Source organism: Lissotriton helveticus, chromosome 1_1 (genome assembly GCF_964261635.1).
Source record: "Lissotriton helveticus chromosome 1_1, aLisHel1.1, whole genome shotgun sequence".
NCBI lineage: Eukaryota > Metazoa > Chordata > Amphibia > Caudata > Salamandridae > Lissotriton > Lissotriton helveticus.
This window is the reverse complement of record NC_136057.1, coordinates 889,723,082-889,745,694: the sequence shown is the minus strand read 5'-3', so window position 1 is coordinate 889,745,694 and position 22,613 is coordinate 889,723,082. Positions and strand designations below refer to the sequence as shown.

General features: G+C 48.6%; 1 protein-coding gene across 1 annotated transcript in view; it reads right to left on the bottom strand.

The window, feature by feature from the left end:
• Positions 1–22,613, bottom strand: part of ARID2 (AT-rich interaction domain 2) — a 1,386,754-nt gene that overhangs the window by 542,900 nt on the left and 821,241 nt on the right. The gene's annotated exons all lie outside the window — the stretch shown is intronic.

Sequence of the window (22,613 nt, the reverse complement as noted above, 5' to 3'; positions counted from 1 at the left end):
TCCCTCACATCCGAAGAACAACCACCAGCGGGAGATCCTTCTCCCACCTCGCGCCAAGACATGGAACACCCTCCCACTGAGCCTACGATAGACCCAAGACCTGCTGACCTTCAGGAGGATACTAAAGACCTGGTTGTTCCATCAGTAGCGGCCCCCACCTCTCCCATCAGCGCTTTGGGACCCTCGCGGGTATGTAGTGTGCTTAACAAATGACTGATTGATTGTCAAACCAGACTTCGGCAGCCCGCGAGTACATACAGGCAGTCCCTGGCGCCCACACCCCACTTCTGCCAACTTCCCCCAACACTGCAGCTTCCTGCACGCTATCCGTTACCTGAGGCGGCCACCAGCTACGATGGTCTCTCAGGATGCCGGGTTTTCTCCACAGCTGCGCCGGATCGGAGCAGGGCAACCCTTCCGGCTTAGGCGCGGCGTTCTCCAGGGGTGGTTCCCTTTCCTCGTAGCAGTGACGTTGGGGAAGCCCTGGTTGCCGGGCAACACCCCTCGCGCCTGCACCAATTCCAGCGCAGCCCTGCTTTGACGTCAGCGGGATACAAAGGGGAATTTTACCTATGCCTCTGATGCTGATTGAAAAACAATTAATGCATACAGACGGATAAACCAAAATGTATTTGTTTACCCGGACACTTAATTTATGTCATTACTTTTTGTTGACTTTTTTTAAAACATCACTTTTTTAGACAGAGAAAAACATCATCAACTTCACATTAAACCATACACCATTGTTAATTATACAACAATATATGCAATTGATATGTGAAAAAAATAATAAATAAACATACAGTGCAAATGTGCTCTAGAATTGCAAGAATAAATAAATAAATAGGTGTAACCAAATCATTAAACAGTTGCCAAAAGACAATACAAAATAAAACTCTGGTTGACAAATGAGTTAATTATTGTATTTGAATGCTTGTTAGCCACAGGAAATGTAACAAGTGGCAATGGTACGATTCCTTTAATAAATAAATGAATGTCTTTAATGAATAAATGAATGCCGACGCGTTTCAAGTCTCCCTGTATTAGTCAAAAGACTCTCATCAGGGCAGGATAGATCATATCCGTAGGAACTGTTTGTGAAGACAAAAAACAAAGGGAAGAGAATACTTTTAGAAATTTGGTCCTCAATCCAACCAAAACTGCTTTTGTAAAAAAATGCATCAAGAGATGCAGCATACCTTGACAGACCAGATGTATTGGTCTTTAAGGAATGTTGTCAAAATCCATGGGTATCAACCTGCAACAGAGTAAGAATCCATTGAGGAAAAAAGTTTAAATGGTGTGAACTGCAACCAAAGTTGCAAGCGAGTGTTTAATCAAGAGGATTACCTTTTTTTTGTGGGTCTGGCGATAGCTTTAACTAATCTCCTGAAACGAGTGAATATTTGATCCCGATGTCGAATATTGTTTGTGTCTGAAAGGCAATATTTGAACTGCGTGTCAATAAACCCCGTACAACAAATGGCGTGAGACCGCACGAATAACACTGCATAAATGCCGGAAATATCAGGCTTACTTGTCTAAAAGACGTCCTGGGGCGGAAGGTGAATGGCGCTGTCACGTTAATGACCCGTGTCAGGTTCCTACAAGAAAAGCGGAACAAATGGCTTAACTTATTGCCGCTGGGACCCAAAAGGGTGTATTCAGACGGTGCAGGTTGCGAGGCTTACCGTTCGTTATGCTGCTCAACGCCTGGTCGATTTCTTTCGCCGCGGCTTGGGGCAAAACAGAGTGATCCGTGCATGCGCGGTTGTGAAGAAGCACTCGGCTGTGCGGACACGTGGTGTATTTTGGCCAATCCGGCATGACTGAGATTGCATGGAGGAAGCTTTGAATTGTGGCAGTTGTGGTGTTAATTTGAAAACATATTTCCAATGAACGGCTCATTATATGGTATGCCTCTTTGCGCAGGAGTGCAGCCTCAACATTGGGACAGTGTTAATAAAGGTCTCAACTGTCTGAGTGAAGTTAATAGGGCATAATTTCCCATTCCAAAATACTGTAAATATATCCCGGTGTCGTCTTCCAAAGCCGTTCATTGGAAATATGTTTTCAAATTAACACCACAACTGCCACAATTCAAAGCTTCCTACATGCAATCTCAGTCATGCCGGATTGGCCAAAATACACCACGTGTCCGCACAGCCGAGTGCTTCTTCACAACCGCGCATGCACGGATCACTCTGTTTTGCCCCAAGCCGCGGCGAAAGAAATCGACCAGGCGTTGAGCAGCATAACGAACGGTAAGCCTCGCAACCTGCACCGTCTGAATACACCCTTTTGGGTCCCAGCGGCAATAAGTTAAGCCATTTGTTCCGCTTTTCTTGTAGGAACCTGACACGGGTCATTAACGTGACAGCGCCATTCACCTTCCGCCCCAGGACGTCTTTTAGACAAGTAAGCCTGATATTTCCGGCTATTATGCAGTGTTATTCGTGCGGTCACACGCCATTTGTTGTACGGGGTTTATTGACACGCAGTTCAAATATTGCCTTTCAGACACAAACAATATTCGACATCGGGATCAAATATTCACTCGTTTCAGGAGATTAGTTAAAGCTATCGCCAGACCCACAAAAAAAAGGTAATCCTCTTGATTAAACACTCGCTTGCAACTTTGGTTGCAGTTCACACCATTTAAACTTTTTTCCTCAATGGATTCTTACTCTGTTGCAGGTTGATACCCATGGATTTTGACAACATTCCTTTAAGACCAATACATCTGGTCTGTCAAGGTATGCTGCGTCTCTTAAAGCGTTTTTTTACAAAAGCAGTTTTGGTTGGATTGAGGACTAAATTTCCAAAAGTATTCTCTTCCCTTTGTTTTTTGTCTTCACAAACAGTTCCTACGGATATGATCTACCCTGCCCTGATGAGTCTTTTGACTAATACAGGGAGACTCGAAATGCGTCGGCATTCATTTATTCATTAAAGACATTCATTTATTTATTAAAGGAATCGTACCATTGCCACTTGTTACATTTCCTGTGGCTAACAAGCATTCAAATACAATAATTAACTCATTTGTCAACCAGAGTTTTATTTTGTATTGTCTTTTGGCAATTGTTTAATGATTTGGTTACATCTATTTATTTATTTATTTATTTATTCTTGCAATTCTAGAGCACATTTGCACTGTATGTTTATTTATTATTTTTTTCACATATCAATTGCATATATTGTTGTATAATTAACAATGGTGTATGGTTTAATGTGAAGTTGATTATGTTTTTTCTCTGTCTAAAAAAGTGATGTTTTCAAAAAAGTCAACAAAAAGTAATGACATAAATTAAGTGTCCGGGTAAACAAATACATTTTGGTTTATCCGTCTGTATGCATTAATTGTTTTTCAATCAGCATCAGAGGCATAGGTAAAATTCTCCTTTGTATCACGTTTAGGCCCAACCTACCCTCTTTCCCACAGGGCCAAACCCCCCCCTCTTTAATCATTGACGTCAGCGGGACAGCGCACGGGATTCCAGAGTCTCCCGGGCCGGCGGCGGGGATTCTGGCAGCACTTCTCAGGCCCCAGGGCCAGCGCCGGTGAAGGGCTCACGGCGCGTATCACGGCAGCGCTCTTCCCCAACACCCAGCGTGTGAGGGACGCAGGGCAGTCGGGTGCCCAGGCCGCTATCGGTGATTTTAATGAACCAGCGCTTTTCTCCACAGTGCTCCCAGTCACATCACATTCAGGTCCCGGACTGTGGCGGTGACTATACGGGCACACATCGCTTCTTCCTCACAGCGCTTTGCAGTGCCTCAGGGGCCCTGGGTAGCGGCGGTGATTCCAGGCTCATAGCGCTGTGGAGGCAGTTTTCTAAAAACGCTGTTGTCCTCTTTGGAGAAAAGCAGGGTCTCGTGCAGTGTTGCAGGGACAGTCCTTGTAGTTTGTTTAGAGTTCCATAACCAGGCAGCCAGTCAGCCTTGTTTGTGGAGACACACTGAAGAGGTTATTCCTGGGTCCCCTCTGGCAGGGCAAGATCAGCAGGCAGGCAGGGCAACTCAGCTAGTTTGGGGAAGCAGTTCCTAGGAGCATTCAGCCTCAGCAGTGTAGCAGTCCTCTTGGCACATCAGTCTTCCAGCAGAGGCACTTCCTGGTCCAGTAGTGTAACAGGGATGTGTGGCCAGAGCCTCCCTATTATACCCTAAAGGCAGGTGACCGGGAGGGGGCAGCACTTTCTGGAAGAATCTAAGGGTTGGAAGGCTCTGGGGTGTTCCCTTTCCTACCTGTGACAACAGGGACAAAAAGCTACAGTTACAAAAAGTCCCATAACATGCAGCCTACCAGCATGTAAATGAAGGGTAGGCCTCACCGCAGTAGCAGGGCCTGAGGCTGATGCTCTAAGGTCATCATACATTTAGGAGAGACCACCTGCACCTCAGCACTGTTTAGCAGTGGTAAGGGGCCCAGAGTCCTAATGTCCAACAAAATATGGGTCCAGTAGGAGGCAAAGAGGGCAAAAAAAGTAGGAGAAGACCACCCTAGGGCTGACAGGTCTAACAGTGGATAACAGGCTTATCAGCGGAAACACCCAGCAATAGATGCAGGGGAGTAGGACTTGGGGGTGAAGTTCATATTCATGGACTAGTTGAAGCATTCTGCTGAACCGATTTGCCTAGTTTTTGTCTATCCCGGGAATGGAGTAGTTTCTGTCCTGTAACTCCAGTTCTGTAGTAGGGGTATCTCTGTTATAGTCATAATCTAGTGAATAGTCCCGCCCATGTGCGTGGACCCCGGAGCAATCAAAAATAATCTCTTACAGTGTCGAAAAATGCAGAAATGCACAGACACTTAAGAGAGAATTTAAAGACAGATAATGCAGCCTAAAAAAGGCTACACTGTCCAGTACTTCAACTAGAAATTCCACCATAAAATCCACAAAAACAGCAAAGCCTGTACAGATTTCCCTTGCTTTAACAGCACAATCCCTCAGGAATGATAGAGAGAAGGACCTGGACAGACAAGCCCCATAGGCTGCCATTATGTGGCTCAGAACAGGATACTGTGCCTTTAAGAGAACTTTCCAGAACTTCACAGTATCCCAGAATGCCCTGCAGGTCCCAGTTACTTTCAGTTCTTTTTGAAGGCGTAACACGCCAGACCTGTAGCATTCCGTACATGAATATCTCTCTCCACCGGGGAGGAGGGCGGGCGCTTATGACTATAACAGAGATACCCCTACTACAGAACTGGAGTTACAGGACAGAAACTACTTCTGTAGTAGGGGATCTCTGTGTATAGTCATAATCTAGTGAATAGAATGGCAAGCCCATCCCCACACCAAGCGGCGGTGGAGAACAAAGAAATTACGCCACTATTGTGCAAACAGATTCCGCAGCGAAGCCTGCCCAACCTGAGCGTCTGCCCTGGCATCAGCGTCCAGGCAGTAATGCTTAGCAAAGGTATGGACCGACTTCCAAGTGGCCGCCTTGCAGATCTCTGCAATGGGAACATTACGGAGCAACGCTGTCGTGGCAGCTTTGCCCCTGGTGGAATGAGCCTTAGGTTTGCCCCCTAAGGTCTTATTAGCTTTGTAGTAACATAATTGTATGCAGGACACAATCCACCTCGAGATGGACTGCTTAGAGGTAGCAAGACCCGTCCTGACTGATCCATAATTGATGAACAATTGGTCTGACCTACGAATATCTTTGGTTTTATCCAGATAGAATTTCAGCACCCTTCTAACATCCAGGGAATACAAAGACCTTTCCGCTGGAGAGGAAGGATTCTGAAAGAACGTAGGTAAAGTTATAGTCTGGTTGATATGAAAATCAGAAACAACCTTTGGAAGAAACTTAGGGTGAGTACGCATAACCTTAGCAGCATGAAATACAGGGGAATTAATGTAGGCACACTAACATTTCTTCTACACGCTGGTTTTCCTTTTCTCTGCCTCGCCCAGCCGTCTTGTTTGATTTGCTGTGGGTGACGGTGGGCGCCATTTTAGGTAGGGCTGGGGGTGCGCTCTAGTCGCGCCGTCCTCCCACCCTCCTCGCACCCTACATAATGTGTGTTCCGGCCAGACGGCGCAGCGGGCTGGCGCAGCGGGCGCGCCGGATGCGCGCCGAAGCCGTGCCTAAGCCAAGCCCGTCTGCGCCCGTCCGCGACCGGACTCGGCCCAGGGCCCCCACCCCTGGCCCGGAGTGCAGACTCACCTGGAGTAGGAGTGAACTAGTAAGTCTTTCCTCTAATGCGTGTTCCCCCGGTCACCATAGCGTAAGGGTAGGGGAGAACGAAGGGTGTAGCCATTGCCAATTCCGCTTCAGCACAGTGCTAGCAGACACCAGGGCCAGCAATTTTTCGCTGTCCTGCGGCCTCATTAATGTGAGGTCGCTTAGCTGTCATAAGCATGATATATATGACCTTCTCAGTGATAGACACCCTGATCTGTTGTTTATCACTGAAACGTGGCTTGATGCCAACTCTGATCCTGATATAATTCAGGCCTTACCAGATGACTATCAGATGGTGCGCCTGGACAGGCCAGCAGGCAGAGGAGGCGGAATTGCGATCGCTTTCAAACAGCAATGGGCCTGCAAACTAGAACTAGTCAATCTGGCAGGATGTGAGGCGGGTGTTTTCACCATAACAATCGACGGAAGCATGACTATAAAGGGCCTGCTAGTTTATCGCTCACCGGGACCTATGTCCAGATTTAAAGGCAATCTCTTAGAGTGGGTCACAGAAACAGCGATAAGGAGGGACAAGTTTTTGTTGTTGGGAGACTTAAATATACACCTGCAAGACTTATTAGACAGAGGAGCGGTGGAGTTCCGGGAAGAACTTCACACCCTACAGCTAGAGCTTAAAGGGCAGCTTCCAACGCATAATCGTGGGCATCTGTTAGACCCTATATTTGCCAACTGGGAGGATGTTTTAGCCGCTCCCCCGGTGCCCCTGCCTTGGACAGATCACTTTTTTGTACCATTTATTATTCACTTGCCCAAGTACAAAGCTAGCGCTCCCACCCCTCTTAACTATCCTCGTCGCAGGTGGGCAAGATTCTCCCTGACAGAGTTTAATAAGGCTCTTACCGCGGAAGGGCCCCCAGGAGGCAATGACGTGGCAACGGCAAATAAATTGCTCAATGACCGCATTACGGCTGCTCTGGACTGCACTGCCCCACTGGGTCAGCCAACCAAAGGTGTTCGCAGACAAAGAACTGCCCCCTGGTTCAGCGAGGTGCTACGCCACGCCAAGAGGGATTGTAAACGAGCAGAAAGACAATGGAGAGTGGCATATGATGACCGGTTGAAAGAGGCCTATCTTATCAAGAGGCGTACCTATCATAACAAAATCCGGATAGAGAAAGCCATATACTATGCAGACAGAATCCATGGGGCGGAAAATTCCGCCAGGGAACTGTTCAGCATATATAAGTCCCTATCCACCCCAAAAACCTTTACTCAAGACGAAGGCCACTCAGTAATGGCATGCAACCGCATTGCTAATTACTTTGGAGACAAAGTGTCTAAGATTTATTCTGCTTTTCCCGATATACCTCCTGCAGCGGAAGAGCCGGCTGACTCAGCAGGAGAGGAAGCCGATCAAAACTCGCTATTCCAGTTTACTATCCCCTTACCGGAGGATCTAGTTAAAATTTGTAGATCTGTTAAATCCGGCTCTCCTCGAGATCCTGCATCTCCAAAAAGGCTGAGTGACAGTCTGGAGACACTTGAACCCTACATCAGACATTTGCTAGATGTCTCCTTCCGATCTAGTTCTATACCTGAGGATTGGAAACAGGCCGTGGTGCTTCCCCTCCGCAAGAAGCCCAACATTAGCTTTGAGAAGCTGGACAATTTACGCCCCATTTCTCTGCTGCCTTATTTCTCCAAGGTAGCGGAGAAGGTGGTAAATAAACAGCTAATGAAACATGTGGAGGAAAGCAACCTTCTTCACCCTACCCAATTTGGGTTTCGGCCTCGTCATTCCACGGAGTCCGCCCTTCTCAGGGCTACCGAAACCCTGAGGCAAGGTGCTGATGAGGGACAAACCATGGCTTTAATCCTCTTAGACCTCAGCGCAGCGTTCGACACTGTAGCTCATTCCATCTTGCTACAGTGTCTGAACAAAGGTGGGGTGAAAGGGGCAGCGCTGAAATGGATTCACTCATTTCTTGTAGGCCGAGGGTTCCAAGTGAGGCAAGGTGACCTTTACTCCGAGCAAATCGTTTCGGACCAGGGGGTGCCGCAGGGCTCATCCCTGAGTCCAACACTCTTTAATCTTTATGTCGCCCCAATTGCCACTTTAGTAGAGAGTCACGGCCTCCGAATGGTGTCTTACGCCGACGACACGCAGTTGGTCATCTCCCTGTCGCGCGCACCCGGTCTTTCGGCGGACATCTTCAGAGCTTGCATGCAAGATCTAGCTGCCTGGATGTCCGCCAATTGCCTCAAGCTTAACGGAGGCAAGACCGAGGTGCTGGTCGTGGGGGGAGGCCAATCAGCGTGGACGTCGGCATGGTGGCCACCTTGCCTAGGTCCTACTCCTATCCCGTGCCAGAAAGCAAAGAACTTGGGCATCTGGTTCGACTCTGATCTGACCTTTGGCCCCCAGATCAATCAGGTGGTAGGATCATGCTTCGGGACACTCAAAAGTCTCAGGAAGGCACTGAAGTTTTTACCTATAAGAGCCCGTCAAACCCTGGTGCACGCACTGGTCACATCAAAGATGGACTACGGCAATCTTCTCTATTTAGGGACTCTGGAGAAGAATTTGAGCCGCTTGCAGGTCCTGCAGAATGCCGCTGCCCGGCTAGTGCTTAAACTTCCCCGAAGAGCCGCATCTTCAGCGGCTCTCCGGTCTTTGCATTGGCTTCCGATCAGAAGCAGGGTAGAATTCAAAGCACTCTGCACGTGCCATCGGATCATCAATGGGAGGTCCCCTCTCCCTTTGAAAGAACTGTTGACGTCTTACGAGCCGTCCCGCTCTCTGAGATCTTCCGGCTCAGGACTCCTGGTTATTCCCAAGGTGTCTAGAGCACGGATGGGAGGAAGATCCTTTAGATACCTTGCTGCTTCCAGATGGAACAAACTTCCCACAGCACTGCGACTAGAACCATCAGAACTAATATTTAGGGCTAAGCTTAAAACTGCACTTTTCGAACAGTAAGGTATTCCACTTTTGTAAGTTCCAGTAAGTATCTGCTCCTCAGCGCGGGGACACGCCTCTTGGCGTCACCAAGCGCTTTACAAAACTCCCTAAATAGAAATAGAAATAGTATAAGGTTCTTGGCAACACAACGCCTGAATTTCACTCACCCTGCGGGCCGATGTAATGGCCACGAGGAACGCCGCCTTCCAGGACAGGTGCTGCAATGAAGCCTTATGAATAGGTTCAAAAGGCTCCTTCATCAACCTGGACAGCACCACATTCAAGTCCCATGAAGGCGAAGGAAGCCTGACAGGAGGGAACACTTTCTTCAAGCCTTCCAAAAAGTCCTTGATCACAGGGATCTGGAAGAAGGAAGTCTGTGAAGGGCATTTCCTGTAGGCAGTCAAAGCAGCCAGATGAACCTTAATGGAATGGACATTAAGGCCAGACTGCGCCAGATGAAGTAGATATGGAAGGATGACATCCTCCTTGCATGTCGTAGGGTCATAGTTCTTGGACTTGCACCAGATGCAAAACCTCTTCCACTTGTAAGCATAAGAAGTCCTAGTGGAAGGTCGCTTAGCCTCCTTCAGTATGTCCATACAATCCTCCGGGAGATTCAGATGGCCATATTGCACTATTTCAGGAGCCATGCCGCCAAACTCAAAGACGAGAGGTTGGGGTGCACCATCCGCCCCCCGAACTTCGTGAGAAGGTCCGGCCTGCACGGCAGCTTCATGTGAGGAAGGAGAGACCGGTGAAGCAGGTCCGTGAACCACCACTGTCTGGGCCATTCCGGGGCAATCAGTATCATCCGCGCCCTGGACTGGGACAGCTTGATGAGAACCGCCGGAATCAGGGGAATGGGTGGAAAAGCGTACAGAAAGCTGTTCGACCAGTCGATCCATAACGCGTTCCCCAGCGTCCCCGGCTGGTAGTACCTGGAGGCGAAGTCTCGGCATTTGCTGTTTTCGGCGGTGGCGAACAGATCTATGTCTGGAGATCACCACCTTGCGAAGACTTCTCCTAGTACTTCGTCGTTTATGACCCATTCGTGGTTTTCCTGAATCAGCCTGCTCAGTTCGTCTGCCTGAACATTCTGCACACCTGGCAGATGGGTGGCCGTTATCGACAGTCCTCGGGCCAGAAGCCAGTGCCAGATCGCCTGCGCCTCCTGTGACAGAGTGCGGGCTCTCGAGCCCCCCTGCTTGTTGAGGCAATACATCGTTGTCGTGTTGTCCGTCTGTACAAGCAGAGAGTTGGTCTGAAAGGACGGATGAAAGGCCTTCAGTGCCAAGTGAACAGCTCTGAGTTCCAGGAAATTGATGTGGTACGTGGACTCCGTCGGGGACCACGTCCCTTGAATCTGTAGGTCTTCGGAGTGCGCTCCCCAGCCCTGGAGAGAAGCATCCGTCACGATAGTCTGAGTGGGAATGTCCTTGTGGAAGGGAACCCCTTTGAGGAGATTCTCCGCTGAACACCACCACTTCAGAGACTGAAGAGCATGTAGAGACAGTCGTATCTTGTCGTCCCAAGATCCACTCCTCTGGTCCCACTGATCCCCAAAGCACTCCTGCAGCGGTCTCATGTGCAGCCGCGCATGTGGCGTCAGGAAGATACAAGAGGCCATCGAGCCCAGTAGAGAAGACACCGTCCTCACAGTAGTAGATGGAGTCGTCAAAAGAGCCTGAGCCTTCCGAAGGAGTGATAACTGTCGCTCCTCCGAAGGAGACACGCTTGCTGACAGCGTATTGATGGAGGCTCCCAAGTACTGAATGCACTGGACCAGAGTCGGGACCGACTTGGACATGTTGATGTGCAACCCCAGCTTGTTCAGCAGAACGCACGTCATCTGGAAGTTTGCTTGAGCTTCCGAGAAGGAGGAGGCCTTGATCAACCAATCGTCCAGGTACGGGTAGACAAACACCTTGTTCTTCCTCAGGTGTGCCGCTACCACTGCCATGCACTTCGAGAACGTTCTGGGCGCAGACTTCAGCCCGAACGGAAGTACCGTGTACTGATAGTGATTGGTGCCGACTTGAAATCGCAGGAACTTCCTGTGTTTGCATGCAATGGGCACATGGAAGTATGCATCCTGTAGGTCTATGGCACATAGCCAGTCTCCCTGTTGCAACTGAGGATAGATCTGATGCAACGACAGCATGCAAAACTTTTCTCTGCGAATCCACTTGTTTGCCTGTCGCAAGTCCAGAATGGGCCTGAACTCGTTCTTGTCCTTCTTGCGGACCAGAAAGAACCGGGAGTACAGACCTCTTCCTCTTTGAGACAGAGGTACGTCTTCTATCGCCCTTTTCCTTAACAGGATATCGGCCTCCGCCTGGAGCTCGCGCAGCTGATACTGCAAGCTGACCGGGGGAATCGATGGAGGAGGGCTGGTGAACCGAAGACTGTATCCATTGCAAACAATATTCAGCACCCACTTGTCCTGAGTAATTTTTCTCCACTCTGCCAGAAAAAATTGAACGCTTCCCCCCCACTGGAGCGGGTAACGGACGAAGGGGAAGTAACCGCTCAGGGTCGAGACCCGGCCGGGCCCTTGTTCGCGGTAGAGGACTGCTGTCCACCTCTACCCCTCTGGCGTTTCTGGAAGGGTCTCCGGAACTGCTGCTGTTGTTGCTGCTGCTGTTGTCCCAAAGACTGTCCTCTTCCTTTCCCCTGCGAGCCGAACCGCCGTTGGAACTGGCGGTAGGGTTTCTTGTCTTTGGGCTTCTCCAAGCCCACAGCCGTCAGGGTTTCCGCCTCGGCCTTCATCCGGGCCATTTCGTCGTCTGCGTGTTTCCCGAATAGCGTCTCACCGGAAAACGGCAGATTGGCCACTCGCTGTTGCGCCTCAGGCTTGAGTGACGTAAGTCTGAGCCACGCATGGCGGCGTTGGTCGATACCGTGGCAGTAGCCATGTGCGGCCAACAGGGAGATATCCGCCGTGGCGCTTATGGCCTGGTTCGAGACCAGCATCCCTTCCTTGACGATTTCCATGAAGTCCTCCTTCCTGTCACGCGGGACAAGGTCCGCGAACTGTTCCATGGAATCCCACAGCGCACGGTCGTACCTTCCTAGCAACGCCGAGTCGCTGGAAGCCTTCATAGTAGTGGAAGAAGTCCCACACGCCTTCCTTCCAGCCGAATCAATCCAGCGGCTCTCCTTATCCGGAGGCATGGTGGATGACGGGGAGGTAAAATGTAATTTCCTGGCCGCCGTCACTATCACTGAATCTGGCACTGGGTCCATCCGTAGGAAGGCCGGGTCCGAGTCAGGCGCCCTGTACTTCTTCAGAAGTCTGGATGGAGCTGCCTTCACCACCGCTGGCGTAAGAAAAAGCTCTTCCGCAGGTTCGACCAGTCCTGGCACCAACGGCAGTAGAGGGCGAGACAGGTGCTTCTTGTGCAAAGTCTCTAATATCACGGACGTCGTAGGTGTAGGAGCTGTCACCGTGATACCCAACTTCGCAGCCCCCCTCAGGAGAACCTCCTGGAATGTACTGATGTCGTCGATCGGAGACACCCTAGTCTCCGGGGAATCCGACAAAGTAGGCGAATAGGAACGGGTCCTAGAGGTAGTACGGGACCTGGACCTGTGCCTCCTATGGCGATGTCTCGATCTCGTGGAGGACCTGTGTCTACTCCTCGATCTGTCTCTCCGCCTGGAGCGCGACCTCGATCTTCTAGGTCTGGGACGTTCCGCCGGTTTCCCCGGGGCGGACGTCTTGGGCTTGGGTGGTTCCTTAGACTTAGGAGTCTTCTTAGGAGGAGTCGGAAGCCTGGGCAACGAGACCGACCTCGGTGGAACCGGAGGCGGCTTGTCTGGCACAGGGGTCCCAGGCCCTGTTGGAAGTGGCGGCAGAGGAGGCAACGGAGGAGGGGTTGGAGCCCTCGGAGGAAGACCTCTTGGCAACGGAGGAGGAGGCGGAACAGTCTTCTTCGGAGTATACACCTCCGAGTACACTGATCCTGGTGACCCGCCATCCTTTCCGGACTGAGGGGAGCCCCCCACAGTCCTAGGCCTGCCTCCACGACTCCTCGACGTCGAAGAATGGTGTTCAGGCGTCGAACGTAGAGCCCTCGATGTAGAGCGCCCCTTCGGCGTCGACCGTCTTCCATGCTTCGGCGAACGGCTTCTATGCCTTGACGTCGATCCCGACCATCTCGACGACGATCCTTTATGTCTCTACGGCGATCTTTTGCGCCTTGACGGCGACCTCCTCGACGGCGACCTCTTGGACCGCCTCGACGGCGACCTCGTCCGCCTCGACGGCGACCTCGACCGCCTCGACTCCTTCCTCGCCGGAGATCTCTTCTACCGCGACGGCGATCTCTTCCGCTTCGACGGCGGCCTCGACGCCGAGGATCCCCTCGACGACGACGATGTCCTGTTCGTCGATGGCGGTGTCGCCTCGACGGCGAGCACCGACGCCGGGCCCGTCGACGCCGATCACTCGACGTTGACGCCAAAGACTACGACGATGAAACCGTCACTGGGTTTGACGGCGGCCTGTGCAAGTCCCTCGACGTCGACGGGCGACGTTTTCTCAACCCAGAGCCCTGGGGAGACTGGGAACCGGCCGTGGACCTCCCTCTCGACGTCGTGGTCAGTGCTACCGACCCAGACGGAGACTGGGGATGCTTGCTGGACTTCCTGCCCCTGGGGAGCCCCCCAGAGGCCTCAGCATGGGCAGAGGAAGCCCCTCCAGACCCACCTTGCGCCTTCAGTCTTCTTTCCTCGAGGCCCTGAAGTCTGATCTTCATTCTGTCTTTCAGGGTCCTGCCAGAGAAGCCTTTGCAGATCTTACACTCCTCTGGAACATGGGAAGAAGGCAGGCAGAGGATACACACCTCATGAGGGTCTGACTTAGCCATCTTCCTGGAGCACTCCAGGCATTTGTCAAATAATGAAGGCATATTTGACATTAAAAGAGTGCAAAACACCAAGAAGAAAAGCCCAAAAGTACTTAGAATGCACTTAAATCGATTTTACAGTGAAAAAACACCAATAAACCCTTGAGAAGGGAGAGCTCAATGCTCCAGGGTCCTGCTTGCAGGAGCCGGAAAAAAGAACTGAAAGTAACTGGGACCTGCAGGGCATTCTGGGCTACTGTGAAGTTCTGGAAAGTTCTCTTAAAGGCACAGTATCCTGTTCTGAGCCACATAATGGCAGCCTACGGGGCTTGTCTGTCCAGGTCCTTCTCTCTATCATTCCTGAGGGATTTTGCTGTTAAAGCAAGGGAAATCTGTACAGGCTTTGCTGTTTTTGTGGATTTTATGGTGGAATTTCTAGTTGAAGTACTGGACAGTGTAGCCTTTTTTAGGCTACAGACTACTAGACTAGACTAGCCTATTAGGCTACTAGAAATCTGTACAGGCTTTGCTGTTTTTGTGGATTTTATGGTGGAATTTCTAGTTGAAGTACTGGACAGTGTAGCCTTTTTTAGGCTGCATTATCTGTCTTTAAATTCTCTCTTAAGTGTCTGTGCATTTCTGCATTTTTCGACACTGTAAGAGATTATTTTTGATTGCTCCGGGGTCCACGCACATGGGCAGGACTATTCACTAGATCATGACTATACACAGAGATCCCCACTACAGAAGTACTGAATAAACAGATGCACCTTGTGATGTAATGCTGAATGCCAAGGGCTAATGCAGGCAAATGGAGTGTGTGCGTTCCCCCTGTTGCAGGAAGATGTCGTATTCTCTGACCGGATCGGAAATACCTTCCTCTGTATGTGGAGAAGGACTGCCCTGCGGGCCAGTTGAACAGCTAACATTTCTAAGTGATAAATGTGCAACTCTCGTTGTACAGGAACGCACACCCCTTGGATAGTGAGGTCTTGTAGGTGCATCCCTAAGCCAGTGAGCGAGGCATCCATGGTATTGGTTTTGTGTGGCACTGGGTTGAGAAAAAACTGTCCCTGCAACAGATTGTTTGCATTCCACCACTGATGAAAATGAGGAGTATGGCCTCAAATCAACACTGGATCCTCCTAATGACCCTCCACCTGATACCATTAGGCCACTAGGCACTGTTGTAATGGATGCATGTGTAAGCTGGCGGGACTATGGTAATGCATGGTGCCATTATACCTAATAGGCACTCAACTGTCCGGACGGTTACCTGCCAATCTGGCAGGAAAAGAGGCTGCAACATTTGGAAGACTTGCACCCTTGCAGGGCTGAGATAGGCTTTCCCAACACTGGAGTCGAGAATGACCCAAAGGAAGGGCTTTACTTGAAGTGGCTGGAGACGAGATTTGGGTACGTTTATAGTGAAGCCCAAGCTGTGAAGGAGTTGTATGTTAGCCTGCATGTACCCTAGGCATTGATACTGTGTGGCACTCGATCATTCAGTCATCCAGGTAAGAGAACACGTAGAGGCTGCTCCGGCTGCGGTGAATGGCTACCAGGGCTAGGAACTTGATAAACACCTTGGGGGTCGTAGTGACCCCAAAAGGTAGCATATTGAACTGATAACACTGGGCTCTCATCACGAATAGCAAGTATCCTCGAAGCGCCGGGTGGATAGGTCTGTGGAAGTAGGCGTTCTTCAGATCTAGGACCTTCATGAATTCACCTTGTTGTAGGAGGGGTATGAAATCACGGAGTGTAACCATATGGAAGTGTTCTGACAGGATGTACTTGTTAAGAGGCCTGAGGTTGAGGAAACCAGAAAGTATATGAAATACAGCCCCTTGCCAAGATGTTGCAGCTGTATTGAATTCATCGGTCTCTTGGCGAGTAGCATATACATCTACTCTTGGAGTAGACGCTGATTTTCCGGGAACAGTGTTTGATACGATGAATGTTTGGTGGTATGTGCTTCAGTTCCAAACAGCAGCCCTCTGGTATAATGCCCCTGTAGTAACCCTGTGAGGCAGTCTGCTGCTGTTTTCTGGGGAATGTGGTGGAAGTCTCTGGGGTGAGCGCTTTTGCTGCAATGAGATACTGGGAGTGGCAAAAGGAGCCGAGGGAAGCTAGTGGTTGGAGGACCCCCACGGCTTTGCCAGTGTCATTTGAAATTTTTCCGAGCATCTAATAGACTTAGTGTCTAAAGAGATGCTCCATATTAAATGGCACTGTTAGGAGGTGTTGTTGGATTTCTGGCTTAAAGCTAAAAACTCGCAGCCAATGTGTGGTGGCATAGAAGGACACTAGTATTTATGCCGCAAGTAGCTGTGTCCACAGTATTTAGAACGTAGCGGATGTTGGCGTTGGAAATTACTTTCTCTTCTGCCACCAACTCCTGCCCCCGTGTCCGCTACTGCTCTAGGAGATGGGGAGGAAGGGGTGGAGGGGAATTGTATAATGGAACAATATGTACGGGGGATCCACCTGCATGTGAAAATTAGAGTAGGATAGTTTGAAATTTTGAAATGTTCAATAGAGGAAGGCAAGTTAGAGTTGTTGTTGATTGGTCCATATCTTTAGTGATAGTATTATGGTGGAGGTGTACGTGTTACAGTTACAGACTAATGTACCTCAAATAACCAGACACATTTCCTACATATCAAATACAAAAGCCTGGTGATGGCAAATTAAGTTTGGGCATCACAGGATGCAGAATAGAGCCCCGAGAGCAATTGGCTTACTTATTAATGCCAAATACCTCTACTCACTTATAGGCCATCAACTAGGATTTTCCAGCCATCTCTGTCCTGTTTTTTTTTTCTTCAATCTGACTTCAGGTGTAACCCATCCCATTGCAGTCAGCCTTGAGGCCTCAACGTCATGTGTTTCTTGGCCTTCCTTTTTTCCTTTTCCTTTGAGGGTTCCGGTTGAATGCTGGCCTGGTTGGTGTTTGAAGCGGGTGTGAGGGTGTATCCAGTCCTAGTTGATTCATGATGTCTTCATGAGCAGGGAGTTGGAAAGTGTGCTGCCTTAGGTCTTTGTTGTTGCTGATGGGGTTTGGCCAGCGGATTTAGAGGATTTTCCTCAGACAAGTATTGATAATGGTCTAGATTTTGTTGTTGGTGGTGGTCACCGTTATCCTCCAAATTTCTACCCCATACAGAAGAACTGATTTTACGTTGGTGTTAAAAAGCTTGATCTTGGTTTGCAGCATTAAGTCCCTGGAGTTCCAGATCTTCTTTAGCTGAATAAAGACAGCCCTTGCTTTGACAATTCTTGCCTTGACGTATGCATCTATGCCATGCTAGCTGACTATGACACTCTTGAAGGTAGGCAAAGGCCTCAACCTCATCCAGTGCATCGCCTGCAAAAGTGACTACAATTGTGCTGGCCATGTTAGGCTTCAGGATCTTCTTTTTTACTCTGTGGATGCTGAGGCCGTGTTGTGCGGATGTGGCTACCACTGTGTTGGTCTTCTCTTGCATCTGCAGATGGGTAAAGGGGAGTAGGGCCAGCTTCTGAGCAAAGTCCAGGTCAAGGAGCTGGGTCCAAGGTGTCCCCTGGATCCCATTTTTTCTCCTTGCTGTGGTTGTCTACATGATCCAGTCTATGGCCAGCAGGAAGGGAAAAGGCAAGAGTAAACAACCCTAGCAGGCTGTGGTCCTCACTTTGAAGGCTTCTGTGAGTGGTCTACCATGGACTATCTTGCTGGTCATTCCCTTGAAAGAGTTTCTGATGAGTCTTAGGAGTTTAGCTGCAAATATAACAATTGATGGACATAATGCAGACCAATGTCATGCATTCACCCCAGTACAGAGATCTGGGTCTAAATCCATCGTTTTTTTGCTCACCATGCCATTCCAGTTTTGCAAGTCAGTCTTGACCCTGCGCCCAATGGGAACACTCCAGCCCGAACTGCTAGGCCAGGTCCTCCCTGGACTGGAAACAAGCATCCTAGGACCGGTTTTGGGCTTTCAGCTCTGATCAGCCAAGATAGCTTGACTCCAATGGCATGTAGAGCACGAGACCCAATAGTTGCACAAGACCCAATAGTTGCACTGCCCCCTCAATCAATTAATTTGCAATTTGGGTAGCAGGAACAAGCCAATATAGTATTTGATCAAAGTGAGACATCAACTACTGTCCATCCTATGACGGCTAATAATAAAGTCAAGACCGGATACTCTTCTGTCCCTCAAACTGCCCCTAGAGACATGAGACCCTGTACTCTTGTCTCAGAAGTTATTAATGCTCTATTGACACAGCTCGATTTCCAAGAGCTATGTAGATTATATTCTCAAGCCTGCTTGCCCCTCCTTATACTCATGGGTCAACATCACTTTGTCCAGAGTAGTGATAAATTCTGATGCTATCATAATTCTAGAAACACTCATATGCCCATGACTAGATCAGGTTATTCATGGCACATTTACGAGAACTATCCCTTTTATACTACAGCCAATTTTACACCAAAAGCTCAAGTAAGACCAGATAATTAGATTTATAGTGGAGCTCAGGCAAGGAAAGTAATGATGGTATTGGGCACAGAGATGACCTAAATGACCATCTACTGATACTACTCAAGCTATTATAGTCACTCTGACTTATCGCTGGGCAGCAAAATATTTTGAGCAGAAGTAATTTGGTGAGGGTAATGAAATCATTACCTGGTCTTGACAAATTTCCCTCCAGTGAGCTATCCTGGGTCTTCATTCCTTTATAACAACCGAAGAGAAACCACTATAACATGGTGGTCTAATAAGGCTATAGCAAAACAATTTTTTCAAGGGGTATGGTTTTAGTCAATTGGGGAATTCTTTTGGAACGAGGACTTGAACCCGATCCCTTCATTATTGAGGCTTATACTGACCGATCTATATCTCAGCAAAAAGAACCAAACCAATCGACTACTCTGCTCATGACAACTCGAGAAATTTGAAAAACTTAAAAATAAATCTGTGTTTGGCCATGTTAAGGGGTGAACAACCGACTGTTAAAGTTGCACCAAAGATCACCATTACAAATCCTTTAAATATCTCGGCAATAACCATTATCCGGCCTCAGACACCAGCTTTACCTTTGTCACATTTATCAATGCCCTCAACTTACCTTCCACAGAATTCACTTCCCATCCTCTTGCCTTATGTCCAGAGAAAGGTTTCAAGATGGACTATAGCAGGTCTAAATCTAAACTTGAATACAAAAATAAGACTGAGTCTCAAAACTCCAACTCTATCTGCTGCTTCCAAGAGACATAGTTGAGATTGATCCGGATGGTTTTTCCTCCAATAACAGCACAGCTACAAAGAGAAGTACAGACAGACCAAGAGGAGGCCTAGCAATTTGGGTCTTTTAGACCTAGGCCCAGTAAGCCAAGATTATTCTAAAGTCAGTGACAACATCCAGTTGCTATGGTTTACTCATGAAATGCAGAGCATATATATACTCAATGTCTATCTGTTGTATAAAAATCTAACAGAATTTCATGTACATCTACTGGAGTTAGATAATTGTATTAGGGCATTTAGTCCTGATCTACTGGTGGAGTGGCAGGCCACACTGTCTACTTTTAAACCTCATATCATATTGGTGTGCAGAGATTTTAACACCAAACATTACGTATCACTGGTGAACCTAGAAGTGTTCAAAGAAGAAACACCAGCTTTATACCATAAACTTTTTTCCAAAATCTGGGGAAATCAAAGCACGGGGCCAAATTAACTACTTTACGCTAAATAATGAGCTAAACCTTCTCAATGTGCACATGCCCTCTGACTCTCCTCCTCAATGTACATTTCACTCTGGGTTTCCAGAGAGCCTCACTGACATTTAAAAAAAAAAAAAGCTGGAATCATGGCAGTTGGTGGATGACTTAAAGTTCAGAGAAGGATTGAATGTGACCATGACCCAGTAATAGTCTGTCTTAGGCTTCCTAGTGGAGGGTTATATAAGCAAAAGCCCTCTCAAGATCTGGCCTATCAAAATTAGTATGTTACAACAAAACAGGGAAACTATTGCCTGGTGTCACACTAGAATTAGGAAAACTGGGTCTCAAGTATCTTATAATCTGGCATTTTGGCTGCTAAGAATGTCTAGAAATTAGAGATGCACATGACGAAGAGATCATCATGAAGCTCGAAAATGTAATAAAGGTAACTCCTAGGCTAGGCACCCCTCATTTCATCTCATCTTGCAGCACCATGGAAAACTATTACATCGAAAATCGATTAATTCAATGGGGAGTGTTAAAAGCTAAAACAGTCATTAGCAATTACCATAAAACACAATCATACTATACCGGATGGGGAATTAAGCCAAATAGAACTAACACAGGAGTACAAGCACTTATTAAATATAAGCAGTCGTCTTCACATAAAGGTTTGGTTGGCTATCAAGGATTCATTAAGGGACAAGATCACCAAGAGATTCTGGGAACTTGTCAGGTGGACCTCTGAAGGTTGCACCAGAAATCTAGACACCTGCATACCATCTGCAATCAAGTATAATTATTTTTCAACACCGTATAACTCAGCCTGTTTGAATGGTTCAATTTCCAGGTCAGATTCTCATTCAGTCCATAAGGAAACAAGGCGGTGTAGTAGGCCTTTGCATTCCTCCTACTATATTTCTCATTACCGAGGAACACTGCACCGAGTTCACAGAAGGCAATGTTCGTGCAGCAATTCTTAGTCAAAAGAATCATAAGGCTCTATGCCCAGAGAGTGTATCGACTGACACTGTTTGGTCTGATTTATCAGAGTCCCTGTTTTACCTAGTACCTACAATGGAATTGGACTCCAAAAGGAGATCTCTGTCTTGGAGAGCTGCACTTTGTTTATATCACTCAACAAAAAACGTTCAGACTTCACCAGAGACCAAAGTCCTCTGATCTCTACATCCCCCATGTATCAACCCCATCCAGAAGTGATGCATCTGATACCACAGTAGCTATGGGTGGGGATGAGTGAGCGGTCTGCCGCTGACCCAATCGCAGTTCGTCAGCCACCACAGCAGGACTTTGACAGTTCCCTACAATATCTGGACCAGGTCGTAGAGATTCCCTGATGCTGCGCTCTCTGGGACTTCAAGTCCCACTGCAGAGCCCACATATGCCAGTGGGCATGCTTAACCAGCAGGATGCAGGAGGCCATGAGGCATAAAAGCCTAAGGGTCAGTCTCACTGAAATCCAGGATAGAGGCTGAAACACTGGAATCATAGCCAGAAAATATCTGACGCTCCGCTGCTGAGGATAGGTGCAGAGCTGCACTTTAACCAAAATGGCTCAGATGAAAGGAAGGGAGCATCTGAGAGGGAGTCAGGGGCAAATTCAGAGTGTCATCTAGGTAGGGGAAGACTGGAATCCACCACCTCTACGGATGGGCTGGAAAAGCTGGCAACAGTAAAGAGGAGCATTGTAAGCTGAAAATGCTTGTGGGCCCATCATTAACAGCAGGTAATGCTGATGGGTCCACAGGAAAGGAATATAAAATAGGTGTCCTGGAGATCCAACACTACCATCCAATCTTCAGGGTCTAATGTAGATAGGACCCGAGCTAGAGTATGCATTCTGAACTTATTTTTCTTCAGAAAAGCAGTGAGGGACAAAGATCTAGAATGGAATTGTGGCCGCTGTCCTTCTTTGGCATTAGACAATAGTGGGGGTAGCAACCATGACCAACCTTTGATATCTACACCCTCTAAATGGTTTCTTTGGCCAAAAGATCCTGCACCTCCTGATAGTGTAGTCAGATGGTCCTCCGATCTGAGGACAATGTTATAGGAAGTAGGGATTCTTGGAACTGAAGGGAATAAGCCAGCTGAACAAACTGGAAAGCACGCTTGTCAGTAGTCATGGCTTGCTAGCGGGGCAGGTGGTGCCTGATCCTGCTGCCAACCGGTTAGCCGTGATGGGGGCACATTAGAGGGATTAGGAGGCTGTGGCTGCCAGGAGGTGGTAGACTGCACACACCTGCGACATGTAGTCCCATGTGGTTTGTAGAAGTCAAGTCCACAAACACAAAAGGGCTGGGTAGGCTGCTGCCTGTGGTGCCTGGGTGGAAAAGGACACAGCTGATCGCCCCTAGCATAGCCACGGAAGGAGTGAAAGGCAAACTGCGGTTGTCGTGGAGCCATGGAGAGGCCCAACAATATGGCAGGGGCCCAGCTGTCCTTAAAACGCCCAAGAGCAGAAATCGCCTTATAACCAAACAGTTGCGTGCCATTGAAGGGCATGTCCATAAGGGATTCTTGGACATCACCAGAGAAGTCAGGGGGTCTTAGCCAGGCATTGCATCAGAGTACCACAGAGGAAGCAATGGCTCTGCCAAGTGAGTCAGTTGTGTCCAGTCTGCAGCGGATTATGAACTTCAGGACTCCTCTGCGACCATAGGCAGCACTTGTGCAACAGAGTTCCATACTGTATGGAAATACTGACCTAGGAGGAACGAAGTGTTCACTGACTGCTTGAAGAAAAATCCTGTTCCTAAAGGTGTCCAGCCTCTTGGATTCCCTATCCGGGGTTGAGGTAGGGAAGCAGGGTTAACCTTGGACATGGAGTCCTGGACGACCTGGCTCTCCGGGGTGGGATGCTGGGTGAGAAAAATTAGGTCCCCAGGAGCGGGGTGATTGTCCT